Raw genomic sequence first — 20,331 nt, forward strand, 5'->3', positions numbered from 1 at the left:
CTGAGACACCCAAGGGCAATGGGCGACAGCCTGATGTGGATGGAGGAAGACGCTTTGGGTCGACGCTTTGGGTCAGCGCTTAGATCGAATCCCGTCTCCAGCACTTGAGCAGCAAAAGCCCTTTTAGCACGGACAGCGTCTCTGCGCTTCGGCTGCTCTAGGGGGGCAGTTTGACCTACTTCGCTGAGTAAAGAACACCGAACCCTTACTCTGCAGCCAAATACTCCTTGAGGCATTTACTATATCGTTTAATTCAGACCCCTCGCCACCTTTTCCCGCCCGCCCCCCCAACAACCCAGGTTCTTTACGCCTACATATCGGAAGGAAATCGAGGCACTTAGTTGAAGTAACGGTGGAGTCAGAGGGGTACGGTACGTGGAAGAGCCGGGATTCGAACCCGGACATCTGACCTACGTCCCTTCACTGCGGGCTCGTGACGCTACACTTGTCAGTCCACGAGTGCCAAACACGTGGCACACGGCGACACTCAAAACAGAGCAGCCGGCTGTGGAAGGCCACTGAACGGAGCAGCGTTTTGGTTTTCCCTCCGGAGGGAAATGGGGACGGAGCAGCGCCCTGGACTGGGCCCGGCCAGTGACTACTCTTCGGCAGACACCCAGGTCAGTGGCTCTAGGCCGGCTCGGCCCCAACGCCCTGGGCGGCTCTGGGACAGCGCGCCCCCGCCCCGGGCCTGTGTCCTTCGGGGAACCCTCTTTGCTCTCTCCCAGGCAGCCCGCGAAACGACAGGGCTCAGCGCACCGGGACGAGACACGGAGGAGCCGGCGAAGCTTTCCTCTCCGGCCGGGCCGGGAAGACGAGCTGCGCTGGGGCGGGGCGGCCCTCAGTCCGTGCGCCGCACTCACCTCTCTCTTAGGCTCGGAGCCGGCGGAACCGGGGTCCAAACTCCCCGCGCCGCCTCCACATTCCGCGCTCCGCGAGCCACCTCACTTCGCGCCAGTTGTCAGCAGATTCCGATTGGCTGCTCCTTGAGGGAACCGACCAATACCGTTGCGCCTCCGCGCCTGTCCTCGCCCCCCCTTGGGCTTCCGGGGCGGGGCCACCTTGCTCCGCTAAGGAAGCCCAATCATAATTCACAATGACGTGTCAGGTGACTCTGGTTAAACGCCGGGCTTCCGGTGCTAATTGGGGCTCTGTTTTTGTTGTGATTCCTAGTGCCGGTAAAGGTTTTTCATACAAAACAGGCAACGGGGTCGCGGACTGCGGTGGGGTTGAATACCCTGGGGTTTGAGGGGGGCTTGACACTTGCCGGTTCCCCCAGGCGGAGAGGCTCTGTGCCCGGAGCTGTTGGGCTCTGACCGTCTGAGGTTCCGGTAGCCTCTCCATTCCATTAGTAACGCGGGCCTCGGCCTCTCGGGTACTGCTGCACTCGAGCAACAGTAAGTTGTCATTCACTGGGATCGCAAACCCAGATTCCACCAGGGGCCTGTGCAGACCGAGGTGCGGCTCCAGCTGCTTGCTGGCCACGCGAGAATCTGGCCCAGTGACGCCAGATCTTCCTTTCCTTTTTAAAATTCCATCCTTTATTTCTCTTTTTAAGGAAAAGGCGAAATTTGTTCCTTTTTTATGTGCGAAGTCTGCCAAGTTTTAAATTTTACAAAAAACAGATGCAAACAAAACACATTGTAAAATTATTCTATAGAAAAAAAGCAAAAGCAGAGTAAGTTAAGCAGATATTTAATAGCAAAAATGGCCAAGTAGGAAGCAGGATAGAGACAAGGTTCAAGCTTGTGAATAATCTAAAAGAAAGCGGCTAACACTTACACTTCAAAGGATACCACTTAACAACATTAAGTAGGACCCTCTCAACTAAAAGAGGGGTTGACATTCAGCTGAAATGCCTGCTCTACACAAGACCAAAACCCTCTTTTTGCCTGTTTCTTCACTGACCTTCAAGTTTGCATCTTTATCTAGTGCCAGGCGTGGTGCTTGGCTCTGGAGAACTTCCTAATGGAGCACACAGTGTGTTAGACATCTGTGAAAGAGGCAGACACTTGTACCCTAATATGACGACATAGCCATAAGAAACAGGACAGGTATGGGAGCGCCCAGGAGGGCCACATAGGCAGAGCCGGAGGGTTAGGTACGGCTTTCAGGAGGTGTCCTCATGCCTGGGAGATGAGCCAGTACTTTTGATGTTGGATATTGGGTGTGGAGGCCCTGATGGATGGGACCAAAGCATTCATGTTGTAGTAATCCACCGTGGGGCTCTGGTTATGGACTGAACGTTTGTGTCCTCCCAAAATGTACATGTCAAAGTCTCAACTCCCAATGAAACTGTACTGGAGGTAATACCTTTATGAAGGGTAACTCAAGTTAAATGAGGTTATAAGGATCGGCCCCTGATTTGATAGGACTGGTAGCATTGTAGGAAGAGAGAGAGAGAGATTTCTTTATGTTACCAGAGGGAAGGCCATGTGAGGACTCAGCAAGAAGGCCACCATCAACAGGCCAGGAAGAGAGGCCTAACTAGAAGCTGAACAAGTCAGCACCTTGATCTTGGACTTCCCATCCTTCAGAGCTACAAGAAAAATCAATGTCTGTTGCTTCAATGACCCAGTCTGTGGTATTTTGTTATGACAGCCCTAGGAGTTTCCAGCGGAAAAGCAGTAGGCCAATCACCCCTTTATTAATTAGGCTTTGTATAATAAGTTTTAATCCTCAAAGGCCCTGTTTTAACTTATATTAGACCATTTTAACTATTTTAACTGGGGAATGGGGTTCTTGGGATGCCATATTACTCATTGTGTTGGTCCAATGTGGGATATTTTTCCAGCCATGGGTATTGTCAGTATGGGAAGTTTAGGCAAGGCTATAAAGCGAGGCATTCCTATTTTTTCATCTTTTGTAGTTACTTTCTTAAGATTAGAGGGGCACAGTGTTTACATTTAATGGGATCCCCAAGTATAGCTATAATTTGAGCTCCGATAATAATTACATCCACAAAGTTTTGTCAATTGGTGCATTTTAGCAAATGTTGCAGTTAATTTAGAACCTATGTTGCAGACACACAGAAGCCAGTCAGCACCCTTTTTATCTTCTTTTATATACATTAGTATATAAATTTTGGACTTCCAATTGGGCCACATTAAGGATCTTTGCTTTAAGGTAGTTACGGGTCACGTATACATACATAATGTATCTGTTACATGGCTTTTAGCCAGTGAAGCTGTGGGTTTTTTTCTTAGTTTCTGTCTCAGGCTGATGAAAGAGGAAGCCAGGAGGACCCAGTACTTCTAGACAGCAGCTGCTCCCTTCCTCAGCCTAATCCGTCCCCTACTTTCCATAACCCCTTTTTTCCTCTTAAAAAATATTTTAGAACAGCTAAGCACCTGTATCTGCAGGCAGGTAAAGTCTTTTCCTGTCTCCGACCATTTCCCCCTTTTTTTTTTTTTGTTTGTTTCTTTTGAGTGTTTACCTGATAAACCCCTGGGTGAAATAATTACAGCAAGATTTAGGGCATAGGGTCACTTCCCAGATGTCTGGTTCCTGGCCCTGAGCTGATTTAGGGCAGCAGCAATGTTGGAGTGGTGTGTGGGGGTGACAGAGGAGGTGGCTGTGGGTCTGGACTTGGGATTAGTTGGACAGTTTGTAGTTAAGACTTTCCATGCCTGCAGAAGCAGCATCACAGGAAATATTAGTTTGGCCCTACAGTTAATAGATGGCAAGTGGGCAAATACAGGATCAAAAAACAAAACACTGTTGGGGCAGCTGCTTTCCACACCGGGGTATTTTCCAAGAGGCCAGTGCTAGGAAGCAGGAGTGGCCTCAGCTACACAAGCAGGTTCCAGGCATGTAAGAGCCAAAAACCCAAAAACAAAACAGCACCTTTTGCAGTAGACATGTTTTCACCAGTGGAGAAGCTTCCGCCAACAGCACCTTGCTATTCCTTTGGGGTGCCACCTCTCCCCAGCTTCCAGCCCTTGTGCCTCATGCCAGTGTGGGACTGGATGCTCAAGTCCAGGGCCTCAGAGATGGTTATGTGACTTAGACCTAGCCAGTCAGCACAGCCCACCAGGTTGGCCTCTGTGATTGGTTCAGCGATGGGCCTGTGACTCTAGCTGGTCCAATGAGAGCTCTCCCCAAGACTTTTTGTTAGACTTTACTGGGAATATGCCCTTTCTGCTGGGGTTCCCATGCTGTTAGGATGTCTTCATGCAGTTGGGACTGGGAGTGGCAGGAGCTAGCCTGAGAATGAAGCCACCACAGAGGAGAGTGCAGGCAAGAGAGGAAAAGGCAAAGAAATGGTTCTAATATGACTGGCTGAGGCCCAGGATCCTGCCGTGTTGTTAGCCATGCCATGGACTTTTCAGTGATGTGAGCCAATACCCTTTCATACTTAAAAAAAAAAAATGCAAGGTGCAAAATAGTAAACATATTATACTACTATTTGTGCAGAAAATAGTGATTATAGATGTCTGTACATGCATCTATACTCTCCTGTTCATTAAAAAACTAATTACCATGGATACATGTTGGGGAGTGGGGACTGGGTAGATGGGGAAGGAAATAGACTTCCTTGTATGCCCTTTAATTAATCTTCTGACATTTGCACATTTAAGAGTATTACCTATTCATAGTAGAAATACAGAATTTTAAAAATACAAAAAAAGTAGAGGTGGTAATGGTCTCTTGAATAGTATAAAATTCCTACACATGCAAGAAAATACGAAAATGTGCCCATAGTAAAAAACAACAAAGAGTCAATAGAAACTGACCTCAAAATGGTCCAGATGGTGGGTTTAGCAAAGATTTTAAGGAAATTATTATAAATATGTTCAAAAGTAGAAAAGAAGATATGTTTACAAAATTCAAAGAAAATATTGCCCTAATGAATGAAGTAATGGGAAACCAAAGGCCAAGGGTGGTGATGCAGAGACAAAGGAGCCGTGGAGGCCCACTTGCTCCTCGTTACCTTGGACCCTCCTCTACTCCCAATTCCAGAGACACCTGGTCCTGCCGGTGGTTACGGTTTTTAGGATTCCACGGTCTACGCCAGCTTGGCTTTCACTTTTGCCAACTACTAGCTCAGGAATTGTCCCTTCCTAGATCTGCTACAACAGTTAGCATTTCTCTTCTGCTGTCTAGCTTCCACATTTTGTTACGCTTGTCTTCCCTGTTCTCCTCATCCTTGTGGATTTACTATAGTTAAAAAAAAATTTTTTTTCTGTCCTGGCTGGTGTGGCTCAGTGAATTGAGTGCTGGCCTGTGAACCAAAGGGTGGCTGGTTCGATTCCCAGTCAGGGCACATGCCTGGCTTGAGAGCCAGGTCCCCACTAGGGGGCGCACCAGAGGCAACCACACATTGATGTTTCTCTCCCTGTCATTCTCCCTCCCTTCCCCTCTTAAGATAAATAGATCAAATCTTTTTTTAAAATAAATATTTTACTGTGGTTTTAGGAGGGATTTTAGAGGAAATGGATCTAGATGCACATTTTTAATCCGCAGTTTCAGCCTAGAACTCCTGTACTAATTCTTAAAGCAAATTAAATAACATAGTATTTCCTGGAAACTGTTCTCATCCAATATGATAGTTTTCCGTCGGCTTCCTTCTCACTAAAAGGCCTCAAATGAGATTCTTAGTCTCCCTTTCTTCTTGTGCCCTCAAGGGCCACAAAGCTTCTAAATAAATTACTTTAGCCTGTGCAAAGCCCGTTACTTGGGCTTGACAGTAATAGAGAGACACTCATTTTCATCTAGACAAGTAGCCATCCTCAAGCGATGTGGGCTCTCCCCAGTTTCACAAGTACATACCCTTTTGGACATGTCGGCTTTTAGCAACAGTAAATATTAAATTATTCTCCAAATAAAAAAACTCTATTGCAGCTAACATAGGCTGACACCATTAAATGATTACTCAGGTCTTAACATCTAAGAGGCCTCTCCTTCACTTAAACAAGTCCTGCCAGCCCCAGCAACAGGTATTCATGACGCTAGTGAACACTTCCTTCTTTTCCTCCATTATAAAAATTATCTTTGCCTGGCTGCTGTTGCTCAGTGGATTGAGCGCGGGCCTGTGAAGCAAAAGGTCACGGTTCGATTCCCAGTCAGGGCACATGCCTGGGTTGCAGGCCAGTTCCCAGTGGGGGACACATGAGAGGCAACCACACATTGATGTTTCTCTTCCACTCTTTCTCCTTCCCTTCCCCCTCTTCTCTGAAAATAAATAAATAATATTAAAAAATTATCTTTGTTGTATGAAGAGTAACAGAGACCACTCCCCATCATCTGTTACAATTCTCCTTGCAGTTGGTAGCACCAGGTGTGCCTCCAGCCTGTGTTCTGCGGCTAGAGCCGGAAAATCTATCTTGCTGGAATCTTCTATTTTTGCCTTGTCTGCTTCTTAAATGCAGGTGAGGAGGGTCCTTCAGTTCAGCTAAAGCACGACTTCTGAAATCTGGCCAGTGACATGCATCAGCTGTCGATCAAAGGGCAGGAGTAGAGAGCCGCGCTGTGGCTCAAGAGTAGCTGTTCTCCTGTACAAAGGCCGTAGTCCAAGGTCCCAGGAACCGCTCCTTCCCTTTGCCCGCTCAGGTGTGGGGTAGCTTGCCTCTTCCGTTAGTGCCATCCCTGGTTGGGTCTCCAAACCCTGCTCCATAGTTTTGTGAATAGGCCCTTCGTTAGCTTCTCTTAATTAAATGCCCCCTTTGTAGTGTGCCACCTCTTTTCTGTCAGGATCCCCGACGAGTGCGCTCGATCTTCAGCTGATGTATAGAATGATGGTCCACCTGACAGAACCCGTGTTGGCCTCAAGGACATCTTACTGTCACCTTTCACGTAGATGGATCTGTTCATGGGTTTCAGAGCACGAGGTAGGGGAATGTTCCCCTTTGATGTCCGACATCTGCACAGGTGATGGACTAACTGCTCCCCTCAAAACACGTACCTTTCTCATAAATCTGCCACTGTGTTCATTGATTCCAGCTGACTTTCGAGTTCTTCATATTTACGGTCAGCTGGGGAAACAATGAAGAGAAATAAATCTCCAAATGCCTTAAGATGATGAGATGCTCCGGCTGAAAATGCTTTGGCTACTGCAACCATGTTCTCTCTTCTCAGGGCCGTACCTGATTTTCCTCACTTTCCAGCCGGGCTCCTCTGACAACTGTTTTGGACGTTCTCTGCTCCAAAAGGAGCCCCCAAATTCAGGGGAGAAATCTGGAGAGGGAGAGGGTCTTCAACCAGAGCACCCTGGGTATACCCCTGACGGCCACTTGGTGGCGCCCAAGAATCTCCACCTTCACTTTGATCATATGATCCGTGGAATGGATCATGTGAATAAAGGGGGTATGACAGGAAGTCTGATGAAAGTTGTTAGTATGTTCCAACATGTTCCACTGTGGATCATAGCATTGTCATCCCTGCCATGTTTTAAGCTGTCCGCGAAAGAACATCCGACCTCAGAAAAAGTCTTAGAAGAGTTTATTTGAGCCAACTGAAACAGTTGCCAGGAAGCAAAATCTCAACAGGATGAGAACATGCTGCGAAGAACGATAGTTTTGCAATTTAGGTGAGACACTGGAATCAAGGGGAGAGACGTAAAAGGGTTACGTGAAATTCGTCGGTGGTAGATTAGAGAGGCAAGGAAAGCAAAGGGGAAATATCCGAGGGTGGGTAAAAAGAACAGCGGACATTTGCACACGGGCAGGTATGGGGTGGTGACTATTTGCAGCGATGGACGGCTGCCACCGAGATAACAGTGCGGTCAGCGCGGTCTTGTGTGGCGGTGCCTCCGGGGGGGTCTGGACACAAAGATTACGCTGACATTTCAAAAGTATGTTATCTCAGATGCACAAAGACAACAGACAATTTCAAAGTTAAAGACTGACCTTTGTCTAGGAAGCTACAGGTCTAGGACGTGACTACCAACATCACCTGCTTTGAGTCAGGAATTTTTACATTCGGACCACCCCGGCCATAGGGACAGGAACAGGGACAGATATCAAATATATATTTCTTACTATAAATCACAATATCACAATCTCTTTCACAGTCTCTGCTCAGTCACCCTGCAGCTTCTGCGCCCTTTGTTTTCCATGGCTTTTCCCTGTGATTTTGCTCAGAAAAATCACTCTCGGGGTTGGGCTACCCAGCCTGCTTTGCGCGCTGGCACACAGAGGGGAGAGAATTGCCTGGGAGTTCGCGTGTCCTTGCTCCTCTCCCTGCTGCAGGAGGGAAAACACGGCTCCCTGGTCGGTGGGGAGACAAACTCCCAGGTGTAATTCATCCGTCAAAACGCCCTCTGGGTCAGGCCGAGGCTGGGGCTTGGCCCACACTGTGTGGGCACATTATCCCCCCTCTGTCCAGAACACTCTGCCCGACAACCACAGGGAACACTTTTTTTTTTCTTCAAGGACACGTGGGACATTCCCCAGGACAGACCATAAAATAAGCCAATAACTATTAAAGGACTAGACATCTTACAGAATATGTTCTGTAATGACAATGGAATTATATTAGAAACAACGATAAAAAGAAAGCTAGAAAAGACCCAAGTGCTGGGAAATTAGACAACAAACACTACTAATTAACTCATGAGTCAAAAAAGAGAGATCACGAGGAAAATTTTCAGATATCTTAAACCAAAATATAATGATAACACAATATATCGAAACGTGTGGGATGCAGGCCAGGCTATGTATGTTTAGAAGGAAACTTCTAACTCCAAATGCTCATATTACAGAAGAAAAGCTTTGAATCGGTTGATCTAAATTCTCACCTTAAGTAGCTAGAAAAAGGACAAACTTAAAGCCCAAAGTTACAGAAAGAAAGAAAATGATTGAAACAAGAGCAGAAATCAGAGAAATAGCAAATCAACAAAAATAGAGAAAACCAAAATTGGTCCTTTGAAAAGATTAATAAAATTGATAAACTCTGGCCAGACGTGGCAAGAAAAACAGAGAAAGGGAAAATAAAAGCGGGAGGAGGGCTGAGGGTAGGTATATGGCGGTTCCCAACACTGTCCGTACAGGTTTTCTGTGTGTTTGAAATTACATCGAAATAAAAATGGAAACAAAGGGGATAAATGTGCAAGTAGATAACGCTGAGCACCTCGAGCTTGATCGAGAGAAGTGATCTTGTTCTGCTGAACTGAGGACGGGAGTGGGAGAAGTGGGGGAAGGAAGAGAAAGGGCAGCGGGCGAGGAAACTGGAGCTCCTCGGGAGCGCGCAGTCCTCGGGAGCGCGCGGTCCTCGGACTCGCTGCCCTCCGGGCCTGGATGCCCCCACGCGCTGCCCAGCATCTGTGTCCTGTGCGCCTTCTGGGCTGCATCCCGCTCCCAGCACGGTTTGCCTTCTCTCCTCGATGCTTCTTGTACTCAGCACTTCAAACTCCTCTTGCAGCTCTACCTAAACACCATGTGAAAGCCAGGGTTGATTTTTTTTTTTTCCTTTTTCTACAATGTAATGGGGAAGGAGGATTAAGTTTCACAGAAGGAGAAGGCAGGCGTTTAAATTTAGCCGTGGCGGATGAAAGCAAGTCTCGTATTGCATCTGAATCAGAAACTAGGCAGAGTTACTTCTTTATTCCAAAAGGCAGCAGCTGCTCAGAGACAAGCAGATTGAACCACTTCCTCCGTGCTCAGAAATTCGCAGAGAGGGTGCATGCACATTTATATACATATATGGTTAGAAGCACAAGGAAAAGGAACACAAAGAAACATAATTCATTGATGATGTCACTTGCAGCCCCGGTGCACAGTTTTACGTTTCGTAGCACACGGTTTCCCGCAGAAGTCACGTTCATGCGTGGAACCCATTCTCTCAAACTAGGAGGTAGGTTAAGGATGAAGACAGACTCGTTTTTTTTTTTTTTTTAATAAGAGATGTTATTTTTTTTTAGAGTTGTATTAGAAACGATTCCAAACATATATAGGAGAATAGAGTGTGCCCATCATCCGGCCTGGTGCTCCACCCGTTCAGAGAAACCTCTCTAGTGACAAAGTATAGAAATGGTCCCTGAAAGGACATCTGCGTCGTCCAGCCTGAACAATCCAATCACCTTGAGTTGGAAGAAATCATAAATGACTAGGATATAGACAAGGGCATTCAACTTAGCTTCCCTGGGAACTGGCCTCAACAGCATTAATCAGCTGATCAGAGCCCTTTGTTTAATTTCCGTTTCCTTATTGGCATAAAGGAAAGCTGTTCACCACCGACCATCTACCCCCACTTTCCACAGGTCGGGTCAAACGCTCAGTTGATCCCTTTTTAAGCCAGGTTGGGATCAAAGAAGACTTCCTATAACTTTCTACTTTTTTTTTCCCCAACAACATTGAGACATTGTCTAATTATGATCGGAGTGTTAGATGGTGACGAAGTCCCCGGTGGCGAGGACCATTGGGCAAAGAGACCCATAAACCTGCGTGTCAGGAAAGAATTCTGGGATGGGATTTGGTTAGAAGCGACAGACAGTCCATGACACTGGGAGATGATGTGAGGAAAACAGAGTGCGGAGGAGAGGAAGGCCCGGGTAGAGCTGGGAGGGGCAGGCAAGAGCTAGGCGGTGAGGCACACAGCCCTGGGAGAGAAGGGGACATGGAGGAGCTGACCACAGTGCGGGACCCGGGGGTGCTGCAGTCCCCTCGGTGAGGCGGGAGAAGGGCAGGGCCCAAAGAGTGTAAGGCAGAGGGGAAAGTCTAATTCCCTCTCCGGTGCACCTCAGCCCTCCTTAACTGCCCCCGACGGTCCCCTCCACGTTCAGAGTGCCTGGGCTCTCGGGAGAAAATCACCCCTCATTCCTTTGTCCCAATCTCTGACCACCCTCTTCCCACCCGTCCCCCCTGGACCAGCCCGTTCCTACTCGTCAGGTCGCAGCCGAAAAATCTCTTCTGACCTTACAGTGATGTCGATTGCACCATTATACCCTCTGCTCTTTTCCTGTACTAAATGTCTCGTGTTGTCACAACTCTTTGGCTGATGCCTACACCCCCACCCCCACATACAGGGTTAGCTCCACGAGGGTAAACACCGTGTCTGTGTCCTTCACAATGTGCACACCAAGTGCCAGCCTTGGTGTGTGGCCCAGGCTGTGCTCGATAAAGATGGAATGAATGAATGAATGAATGAATGAATGAATGAATGAAAGCAGGTGTTGGTGGTACCTAATCCCGGGTAACACCATCCGTCACCTTCCCCTGCCGGTTCCCCTGCCGCGCCCCCTCCTCGGCCTGCGTCCTGCTCTCCGGCCTCAGCTCAGCTCTGCAGAGACCGCTGACCACCGAGTGCCGCGTTTCTGGGTCTGCCAAGGATGGAAGGCAGACTGAGATGAGTGGGAGGTGGGGAAGAGAGACGACGGATGCAGACAGCTTTTTCACAAGTTTGGCCTTGAAGGGGAGGAGAGAATTAGGCTGGCAGCTGCAAGAAGCTTTAGGGTCAAAGCAGGGTTGGGTTTCTGGTGGATTTTTTTGAGATTTTGGGAGAGACTAAAACATGTTTAAATGCCAGTGGGAGGGTTCAGTTAGGAGGGAGAAGCTGAATAAGTAGCAGCGGGAAGGGATGCTGAGCAGAGTGAGGGCGTCTCTGCTGGGCACCAGGATGTTGGTGTCAGCTCTTCACGCCTCAGAGCTGACTGGGGCCCCTCCCGGGAGCGGCGGCTCCCCCATGGCAGTGTGGGATGCTGGGCCACCCAAGCAGGACCTGGAAGGCAGGTGTCCAAGATCTGGTTCTGAGTCACTGCGTTGACCACTCCTTCCAGCTGATAAAAAGTTTGGACGGATTGAGAAAGGAGCCAGAGATTTCAAGATGGGCTCTGTGGGAGAGGCTTGTACTGTGGAGCCCATGGGGGCGGGGAGACGTGCTCCCTATTTTTCTCAGATCACCTAAGGGGGCCACCTGGAGAACTTGAGGGGTGGTCCCTGGAGCTGAGGAGACACCGGGGTCACCTGACTTGCACCTGGAAACCTGGAGGGGGCGCTGTGGTTGTGGCTGCCCATCGGCCCCTGGGCTTTTACTTGAGAGGTAGATGAAAGCCGGTCAGAGGTGCACACCTCCAGTGGCCGGTCTCCATCAGTGGTTCGCACCTGGCAGTGGGTGCAGCCATTTTTGCTCGTCATGTCTGAAGCTGGGGGTGCTGCTAAACAGCTCACACCAGGCAGGTGGAAGCAGCAGAGAGGGCAGGAGGCGTAGGTTGTGTGTTGGGAAGGAGGAAGTCCCCAGTGATGGTCTAGGAAATGCATCTTTTGCTGGAAGGGAGTGGGATGGGAGGGCCATGGAGATTGGAAAGCAAACATGGAAACTTCAGGGGTGGGTGAGCTAGGTGACACATCGTAGGGTTGCCGGGCAACATGGGAGAGAACGGAGGGGTCCAGACATAGAACCAGGAGAGATTCTTGGTGGCCCCCAGGGGGAAGGGGCCAGGCCCCTCGGCAGAGCTCTGCTGAGACCTGAGTGGAACTGACGGTGTCTCGTAACCGTCCCGCCATCTCTCGTTGCTGCAGGTCTCAGCTGTGCACCAGTCCAGCTTTGGCGTCCCACGTCGACGAGTCAGTCCCCTGACCAGTGTGACGCAGTAAGTGCAGGGAGCTCTCGGTCCATTGGTTCCCATTTTGCCTTTACCGAGGGGAGAGCTTCCAACTTGCACCTCTCAAATGCCATCGAGTGTGGCCATAGCTCCTCACAAGTCTGTGACATATGGATGTGGAAGATGTGACTCTCGGTTCCTTTTACAGAAATGACTGGGTGCTGTGGTGATAGGTGACAGATGCCGACTCTGACCACAGAGGAAATTCACTGGAAGGATGCGAGTCCCTTGCAAAAGAAAAGGGGAAAGTTGAGGAACTTCTGTCTGAAAAGGGCGGGAACCAGGGAGGCGTCGGGGACCCAGAAGCAGGAACCAGTTGACAGTCTCATGCAGCCACAGGAGCGGCTTGTTTCAGCCCCGCCTCTCCTCTGCTTTTGCTTCCTCCATGCAAGGGCCAGAGGCCCAGGAAAGGGACCTATGTGGCCCCAGGGCGCCCCCACCCCGGGGAGGACAGACGGAGTTTCTGACTCCCAGAGTCATCGGAACTTGGGAAGTGGAGGCAGGACAGAGAAAAGGCTCATGGATCTCCCCAGCTCTGTCGGGAGAAGGAGCTCTCTGCTGCCCGTTCCCTGGGAGACCCTCTCCACAGTTCCCTAGAGCCGCTTCCATCAAGATGGAGACTCATAAACTCTGGGTCTCGGACACCGTCGGGAGGGCTTCATGGCAGTTTCTGGGAGTTGCTGGACCCCCTTCTACAGGCCCCGCTCTAGGAGTCTCTGTCCCCTCTGTCCAGCATCTGCCTGGCTCCGAAGCAGGTCCCATATACGGCATCTCCGGGGACCTGCAGTTTAACCATTTCACACCCCCTGCCACGTGGGTAACACAAGCAGGGCCCTAGATCTCATCTTAATCTTGCCATTTTGTTTTCTAAAAGGGTAAGACACTATTTTCGTCACTGTTTTGCAGGGAGAAAGAGTCCTGTTTGTCCTCATGATTCATTTTGGTGGGTTTTGGACGGCGTTGTACTGATTCACGGCGACTCAGCCAGCATCTGGTCTGAATTAAACGGGACTTTCTCTCGGTGACAGTAAACTCTTCAACAAGGTGCACATGAACACGAGGCCTGGTGGGAAGGCCGGGGCTTGAGCAATCTGTGCGGCCTGAGTCAGTTCAGCCAGATGCTGCGCCGTCCCAGAGCCCTTCGCGAAACCCGACAGGGGCTGCAGCCTGGCGCTGCATGACACAGCGTCTGCTCCTCACAACCAGGCCCATGACTCCTTCCTGGCGGGTCAAACCGCTCCCCACAACGCACCATTTCATCCTTTAGCCACGAGCCTGGTTAGACGCCCAGGGAACAGGGGCAGGAACCTGTCATGGATGTTGCACCAGGAGCTGGGTTTTCTCTGGTTCGTTCCAGGAAATTTTCCACGGAATCCCAGGGACCACCCAGTGGTTCTTAATGGGGGCCAGTGATTCGGCATGTGGCAATGCCCAGAGATGTTTTTTGGCTGTTGCAGCTGGAAGGGTGCTAGGGGCATCTGGTGTGTAGAAGCCCAGGAGGCTGCTAAACACCCCACTGTCCGCACAACAGGCCCCACAGTGAAGAATCTTCTAGTCCAAGATGGTGCCCAGGTTGAGAAACTGCTCTACTATAAACCGATCCCAAACTGCAAGTGACTTGAAGGTTTGAGGTCATTCATTGACTTCGTGAAAAGGATGGTAGACATGGTAGAAACAGATCTTCTGGAAATCCTGTCATTTCTGTGCTTACAAGGGGATCATGTCTTGTCTATGTCCTTACAAACCATTCTCCACGGAGAGGACCCCAGGCTCCTGAGAAACAGCCCATCTGGGCTGGGACTGATGCGTGAGGAAGGTCTCGGAGACTGCGGGCCTGGAATCACAGGAGTTATAGGAGCTAACCGGAAGGGACTCTCTCTGGCCAAATATGGGCTGATTTGAGCATCAAAAAGAAACACGCTAATATGGTAAAATCCCTATCCGGAACTTGAAAGAGAAGCCTGTGGTTGAAAGATGAAAAGCTATTTCGGAACCATGTGGCTTTGACAGGTGTCCTTTATTTAACAACAAAAAGTTGGTTCCACTGCCTCTTAAACCTCAACACTCTCATTTCCCTTTAGTGTTATTGACTGTGAAGGAAAAGAAGTTTGTAACATCTCCGCTGGACTCCTGGAAAAGGAGCGGGGCGGGGGGCGGGGGAGAGTCCCCGGCGATGGCGGCGGTCACCGCACAACCATGACCCCACCCGGCTGCAGCTCTCATGCGGGGGAGAGAGGGGAAGGGAGAGTAACGTGTCAGCAGGACACTGCAGACCAGACAGACATGTCTGTGGAACAGTGTTTCAGTCGGAATCTTCCTTTCGTAACCGAAAACCCAACCCAGAAAGAAGAGTGTGGAAATGAGTTTCTAGGCCCAAGGCACCACGTCAACGGCCCAAACTTTCCTTTTCCGGTAAACGCTCCGCTTGGCAGAAACGCACTGTATCTCGTCAGCCCACCCCCGCAGCGCGAAGCCATCTCCCGGCTCTAGGCTCGTTTCCTTGTTCCTTAATCTTTGTCCAGAAGGTCACACTCGCAGTCCGGCCACTCACTCAGATTCGACGTTACTGCTGCCTCCGCTCTGACTCCCTCGGGCCCCAGGTCCCTGGGGAAGAGCGCCCCCTGCCTGCCAGTCCGTGGAGGGAAGGACATCAAGCCTGTTACCAAATCGCTGTAGTTTGTCACTTGGTGTGAGTTCAAATAATAAAAGGACGTTACTGCATCACATACTCACGAAGCCCAGACAGACCTACTCACAGCACGGTCACGGTCACGGGCTGGCACACGCCCAGCGGCTCGCTCCTCACTGCTCCGCAATGAGCTGCAGCGACTACCTTGTGGAAACAGCCATGGGCCTGACCACCTTTCTTCAAACTTGCTTCCCGCCATTGTTGACAAAGACTAATGGCGACCCCTGGTTGAAGGGGCAACAGAAGTACCACTCCTTATACGGAAAACCACTAGAAGCCACATGGTTCACTTTTCCTGCATATGACAAGAGTATTGGGCAATAAGATAACAGAAACATAAAACTGGAAACAAAAAACCAAAACTGCCTTTATCACAGTCTGAGAAACACCAGGCTGGCCTGGGGATTCCCAATCCCGGCTGCCCATTGCAGCACCAGCTGAGCGGTAGCAACTGCTGTGCAGTAACATCATTCCCAGAGACACCGACTAAAGTGGCCTAGGGAGGGCCCCAGGCGCGGGGAGTTTGAGAAACTCTCCAGGTAGTTGGAATGAGCTGAAAGTTGGTGGCCTGGGTTCAGACTGGCCTCGGGGGAGACTCGGTCCTGTGGTCGGGAATCTGCTCAAGGAGCTGAGTCTGCAGAGCGCTGAATGCTCACATTAGGAAAGAAGAACAGTCTGACATCAGTGACCTCGGCCTCTGCCTTAAAAACTAGAAAAAGATGAGTAAATCAAGTCCAAAGGAAACAAGCAAAAGGAAATAAGATCGAAGAGGAATGGAATGAAATAGAAAACAGAACCATAGAGAAAAATCAACAAAACTGATAGCTGCTTCTTTGAGAAAAATCAGTGAAATTAGTAAGAGCCAGGCTGGTTAGGAAAATAATGAAGAAAGTAGAAATGACCAATACAAAGAATGAGAGAAGGGTCAGGGCACAGGCCGGGTTACGAGCCAGGTCCCTGCTGAGGGCGTGAGAGGCAGCCACACACTGGTGTTTCTCTCCTTCTCTCCCTCCCTTCCCCTCTCTCTAGAAATACATAAATTAAATCTGTAAGAAAAAAAGAATGAAAGAGGGTACATCATTATAGATTCCACAGATGTTAAAAGGATAACAAGGAAATATTATAAGCAAGTTTATGCAAATAAATTTGATAACTTAGATGAAATTCACAATTCCTTGAAAGGCTCAAACTATTACATGTTGGGAACCGCTCTGCCTGGTTTCAGGAGTTGTAACTACCCCCCATGGATAAGGCTGAGTGAGCGACCTCTGGAACACGAGCCACTGAGGAAACAAAGCTTGTCTCTGGCAGCAAATGCTGCTTCTGCTTACTCCCCTGCCCCCAATGCATAGTTGGATAGTCAGAGATGGGTACGACCCCTCGGAGGAGGGGCAACCTAAGGCAGACATAATCACTTGGGAGGTCATCATGGAAGGACTCGGGGGGGCTGCAACAAAGAGGGAGTAATGGACCCTCGCGCTCCCCTCCTGCTTTGACAAAGCCTGAGTCACCATGCCCTCTGGGAGAAGCGCTTCCTGGCTCAAATCCACTTAAGCCTGAAAACCTATGATGGGGGAGGCGGTGCAGCCCCTCACCGCCTAGAGCGGAATCCTGGGTGATTGGGCATAAGAAAGAATTCCTAAAAGTCCTGTGAAGCCTGCTTTGCTAAGAGTGTTTTCATTCATATGATAAGGATTCCAAGCAGGAAATGAGTATGTCTCCCAAAGTTTCTGCAACCCCCCCTTTCCTGACAGACACTGACTCAGACTAAGCCCTCAGATTTCTTTGAAATGTTATCTACTGTTTGATCATTGCCGCCCTATATTCCTGTGTATTACAACCCAATAAAAGCCATTGAGGAAGGGGCTCCAGGTCCTTCTCCTCTGAGAGATTGGCCACCTCTCCTCCCCAAGCAGATCAAGTCTTGGTACTGTTACTTTCATCCGTGGCGGATGGCGGGGGGAACTGCTGGCAAAGTCGTCCCCACAACTACAGTTCACTCAGGAAGAAATAGATAACTTGAATAGCTCTATATTCATTAAAGAAATTAAATTCATAGCTAAAAAACCTTCTCATAAAGAAAACTCCAAGCCCCGATGGCTTTACTGGTGAATTCCACCAAACATTTAAGGAGGAGATAGTGCCTCGGCTACACAACCGTTACCAAAAAACGAAGAGGAGAAAATACTTCCCAGCTCATTTTTTTTTTTTGAGACCCGCAAATACCCTGAATCCAAAACAAAAAAAACGTTACAAGAAAATATACGGAAATCCTTAAAACCTCAGCACCCACCAAAGTCACGCCGTTCCTGCAGTGCTCATCACCGGCGCTGGCCCCCGCACAGTGGTTTTGAAAAGTGCTCCTAATCCTGGACCCACACCTCACGTGGCCTTGAATTGGAGCCTGTGACCTGATTCTTCCTGGTTCTGGGTGTTTGGACCCAACAGCAGCCATTGAATTTATGACTAGGGGCCGATTTGGAAGGAGCACAGGGTGCCCTGGGAGGTTGCCCCAGGAGACACCAAGGGGAAGAACAATTGGTGGTCGGAGCTGGGGATGGAGATGCACATTGATGAGGCGGCTGTGGCAGCCACTTTGGAACCATCGGGAGAATGGAGAGGAGGAGGGTTCGAAGCAGATACTGCGTGAGAAATAGAGACAGACAGATATGTATGTATGGAAGGATGGACAGTTAGATAGAGCTAAAAATGAGGGGCACCCCGAGTTCTGTCTCTCTTGAGGGTTAGCTCTTCAGATTCTGTTGGATTCATGAAGGGCCCTTTATATTGTACTCGACACAGTGAGTGGACTTGTGTTTGTTTGTTTCTTTCTTTCTTTCTTTCTTTTTTTTACTCTTTAAAATAGATTTTATTTACTTATTTGAGAGGGGAGAAGGAGAAAAAGATGAGAACCATAGATGTGTGAGGGAAACATTCATTAGCTGGCTCTCCTTTGCATCTTGACCAGGGACTGAACCTCTAACCCAACCATGTCCCCCAACCTGGAATCCTTCGCTTTGCCAGAGGGCCCCCAACCGAGCCACACAGTCAGGGTTATTACTTATCAGTAAGTTTAAATCCTGAAGGGGTACAGCATTACACAGATTCTGTGTCCAATGGCCTTCGCAGGAAGGTTGCTTTGGAATTTAGCACAAACCATGCCACCGTTTCCATGAGCACGAGTTCCCCTGCCCCAGATGACTCTGGTTTTGTTTGGTTTACCACCAGGAGTCACTGTGTTGTTCTTTACTTTCTACACATAAGCACTTCTCTTTCCTAGATAGACTTCGGTTTCATCTCGAGCATAAACACTGTTGATTTTAAGAAGAGCTGTGTGCTCCCTCTGGTTCCGGAGACCCCGTTTATAGCCAGCAAAAATGGTCTTGGACCACAGCCTTCCAGACATATTTGTTGTTGCAGAAGTTCTGTTCCTGGAAGGTACCACAGGGTTCAAGATGGTGAAAAAGAGGACTTGTGTTTCTTACGGGCAGGAATGACCCCGACTAACCAAACATTCATTGAAAGCTAAGTTCCTTCCCTTCCGGTGGGTTAAGTCCTTGCTGTCCCTTCCTTCTGTAAGAACAAGATCTTCATTCCCAAAGTCCTTGGGGATTTTACTGGACTCTCTTTTCTTTTGTGCGTGTTTATTTTTTTTTTAAACTTGTTTAAGGCATAACATGCATATACTACAGTGAATCTTAAGTGTATGCTTAGGTGAGTTTTTAAACACACACACACCCCTGTGTAACTACCACCCAGATACAGAACATTTCCAGCACTTACCGGTTCATTCTTCACTGTGGAGTCACAGATCAGAAGATCCAGTTACTTCTACGGCCACACCACCCGGAACACGCCTGATCTCGTCCGACCTCGGCACCTAAGCGGGGTCAGGCCCGGTCAGCACTTGGATGGGAGAAGACTGGGTTATGAGCAGTTGGTTGGGCTGTCCCTGTGCTGTGCACTGAGCTGGGTCCCCTCCTAATCTGTGTGTTGAAACCCAACCCTCGATGTGACCATTTGGAGACAGGGTCTTTAGGAGGAAATAAAGGCGAAATAAAGCCCTAATTGGATGGAACTGGCATCTTTATAAGAAGAAACAAGGAGACCACCGCTCTTTCTCCCCGCTCCCCCCCCCCCCCGCATGCACAAAAAAGAGACAGACGCAGACAGACCGTGAGACGGTGGCCACCTACCAGTCCAGAGCAGAGGCCTCGGATGAAACCTACCTAGCCAGCGCCTTGACTTTGGACTTCCCATCCTCCGCAACTGTGAGAAATACGTTTCTGTGAAGGCACTCAGCCTGTGAAATTTGTGACGGCAGCCTGAGCAGACTAATACTCCGTGTGACCTGTACCAAGAACGAAGAGAGCAGAGAGGCATTTTGAACGGAGCACTACCCTTGGGAGGAGCGTGGGCAGCTGGCCCCCCAGCACGAGCAGGCGGCCGGTGCCGGCACGGGTGGGAGGGGCGTGTGGGCTGCACAGCCCGGAGAGTAGGCAGCCCCTCCGGCCACGAAGTCCAGTCCACTTCCAGGCCGACTTGGACACATGGCGAGGAGACGTTCGGTAAATTTGGAACCATAGTTAAATGTCAACCAACAGCCTCTCGCTCATCTGTCCTTCAGGAAGTGCTCCAAGTCGTCCTGACAATCCAATAGGGCCCTCACTTGAGGTTCCTGATCCAAGCGGGTGCCTAGTGGGTGGACTGATGTGACCACTGACTTGTGGGAAGAACCACTCACCATGAATGGACTCTGTGCGATCCACCAGCTAAATGGTACCGAACCAGGTCTGAAAACAGCACGTGGCACCAGCGCCACTTCCCTCTCCTCACTGGACAGCGGTGAGACCTTGGCTAGGGGTAGTGGGGAGGGGTCAGTCCTGGTCCGGGCTCCCCACTTCATCCCTGTCCTGGGGGTTGGCCACTCACAGGATTATCCTTTATGACTTTTTGCATATCAGGTTTCACAACAGCTGTGTCAAAAAGCACAGCAGAGAAAAGGGAAGGGAGTGTCACACAGCGCAGCGTGGAGTTCGCTTGATCTCCGGTGCAGAGACCTCTGTCTCCCTGGTGTGGCCGAGCGCCCTCCTGTGCTCCCAGC

The 20,331-nt window shown here is 49.6% G+C and overlaps 1 protein-coding gene, 1 long non-coding RNA gene and 1 pseudogene across 4 annotated transcripts in view; 1 reads left to right on the plus strand and 2 right to left on the minus strand.

Moving 5' to 3' along the window:
- The window catches only part of BLM (BLM RecQ like helicase), a 54,161-nt gene extending 53,194 nt beyond the window's left edge, over positions 1–967 (minus strand). For all 3 annotated transcript variants that reach the window (XM_037149162.2, XM_053658929.1, XM_053658930.1), the window contains exon 1: positions 864–967. The gene's annotated coding sequence lies outside the window, so the exon portion shown is untranslated. The remainder of the gene's footprint in view (positions 1–863) is intronic.
- LOC128626440 (uncharacterized) lies at positions 360–17,131 on the plus strand. Its single transcript, XR_008390415.1, has 3 exons — positions 360–620; positions 12,456–12,526; positions 12,687–17,131. It is a non-coding gene; the product is annotated as an uncharacterized LOC128626440 (long non-coding RNA).
- A 1,169-nt stretch (positions 17,132–18,300) lies between these two features.
- LOC119052118 (60S ribosomal protein L35a-like) lies at positions 18,301–18,659 on the minus strand (annotated as a pseudogene).
- Between the last annotated feature and the right edge of the window lie 1,672 nt (positions 18,660–20,331).

This window comes from Artibeus jamaicensis, unplaced genomic scaffold (assembly GCF_021234435.1).
Source record: "Artibeus jamaicensis isolate MK-2021 breed Jamaican fruit bat unplaced genomic scaffold, CSHL_Jam_final scaffold_612, whole genome shotgun sequence".
In the NCBI taxonomy this organism is placed as follows: domain Eukaryota; kingdom Metazoa; phylum Chordata; class Mammalia; order Chiroptera; family Phyllostomidae; genus Artibeus; species Artibeus jamaicensis.